This window comes from Silene latifolia, chromosome 3 (assembly GCF_048544455.1).
Source record: "Silene latifolia isolate original U9 population chromosome 3, ASM4854445v1, whole genome shotgun sequence".
Taxonomy (NCBI): Eukaryota; Viridiplantae; Streptophyta; class Magnoliopsida; order Caryophyllales; family Caryophyllaceae; genus Silene; species Silene latifolia.
In genome coordinates, this window is record NC_133528.1 from 63,624,735 (window position 1) to 63,626,649 (window position 1,915).

Sequence of the window (1,915 nt, forward strand, 5' to 3'; positions counted from 1 at the left end):
TCATTAGTTGTGTCTTTTTTTCGCCTTGAGGAAGTAAAACTCCTCAAGGTTTGTTCTAATTGTTTTTGAGTTGTTTGATATTTTGCATGTCTAGAAGGTTACAATGTGATTTGTTACCTTTTGACCGTGAAATCGAAAGAACCTTGACGAACAATAGGAGAGTTGTTAGGAGGAATTTACGAGGTATTAGTGAAGTTGTCCAACTCACTAGTGAGTTTGTCAATCCTTTCGCAATAGAAGGAGAATAAAACCCGTTACACAATACCCCACAAAATCCACCTACAATGCCAAAATTCTCGTCACACTCCGTACCCACCGAGGAGAATCTACCAAATGGTACTCCTACACCGCAACATCTCACCGGAAATTTTATTGCCAAGTCCGCCTTCATCCAATTAGTTGAGAGGAGCCAATTCGGGGGGATGCCTAGTGAGGACCCTCATTCTTATATGGAAACCTTTTGCGATTATTGTGATGCTATCTCTCAAACGGGCGTGACTCAAGACCAAATTAGATGGGTCTTATTTCCTTTTTCCTTAATCGTCACCGCGAAGCAATGGTTGAAGGGCCTTGATAAGACCACCCTTGGAATAGATTCTTGGAAGAAGTTGGCTCTAGCTTTATACAAAAAATTCTACCCACCGGAAAAGACTAACATGCTAAGAGCTCAAATTACGGGTTTTAAGCAAAGGGATGAAGAGTCTTTGTATGAAGCTTGGGAGCGGTTCAAGGGAATTTGTCGCTCATGTCCTCACCATGGACTTAGCGAATGGTTTTTGGTGCAACAATTTTGGAATGGTTTATATGAAGATTCTAGGAACATTCTCAATATGGGATCAAATGGAATGTTCACCGAAGTTGATGACAATCAAACATGGAACAAGATTGAGGAAATGGCGGTCCATAACTCACAATATAGTAGACCTCGCAAGGCTACTAGAGGAGGAAAGCATGAAGTGAACTCCGTTACTCAATTGGGTGCTCAACTTAGTGCTCACATTGACACAATCAACTTGAAGTTTGAACAAGCTATGGCTAGACTTGAGGAAAACTCAAAATCATCAAAGCATCATGTTAATGCCATGACGGCATCCTCATCAATCCCAAGTGGTATATGTGAGAATTGTGGAACTTTGGGACATGACCAAGGTGAATGTAGGGGAACAAATGAACAAGTGAATGCTTTCCAAGCATACAAGAGTGGTACCCCTTATTCCAACTTTTACAATGAAAACACCAAATTCCATCCAAATCTCTCATACAAAAGCCAAAATGTTCAAAACCCTCAAACAACATACACTCCACCACCCATGAGAAACCAAAATCAAAGACCCTTTTACAATCAAAACCAAGGTTACCAAAATCAAAATCCATACAATCACCAAAATGACCAAGGCTTTGATGTCCAAAAAGCGGTCCTCCAAATGCAAAAGAATCAACAAGAATTTTTCACTCAAATGCAAAAAGATAGCCAAGCAAAGGAGACCACCATCAACAACATTCTAGCTCACACCAAGATGTTGGAAACACAATTGACTCAACTAGCATCTTCAAGCTCACAAAGACAAAAGGGGCAATTACCACCTCAAAGTAATCCCCTAGACATGAAACGGTTAGTGCCATTCACTTGAGAAGTGGTACAAGGTATGAAGCACCGAAGAAGCAAGTTGAGGATGAAGTTGTGGAAGCTAGTGAAAAGGAAGAAATTGTGCAAAACTCCAAAGATGGAGAATCATCAAAAGAAGAAAGTTCAAAGAAAAATGAAGACAAGGCCAAGGAGAAGGAGCCCATTGTGATTAGACTTCCTTTTCCAAGTCGTCAAGCCAAGCCCAAATTTGATGATCAACTTGGAAAATTCATGGAAATTGTGAAGAATTTGGAAGTCTCAATTCCTTTCACGGAATTAATCAATCAC

The 1,915-nt window shown here is 40.3% G+C and overlaps 1 non-coding gene across 1 annotated transcript; it reads right to left on the minus strand.

Moving 5' to 3' along the window:
* Nucleotides 1-656: 656 nt before the first annotated feature.
* Nucleotides 657-763, minus strand: LOC141650656 (small nucleolar RNA R71). Its single transcript, XR_012546677.1, has one exon. It is a non-coding gene; the product is annotated as a small nucleolar RNA R71 (small nucleolar RNA).
* Nucleotides 764-1,915: the final 1,152 nt, after the last annotated feature.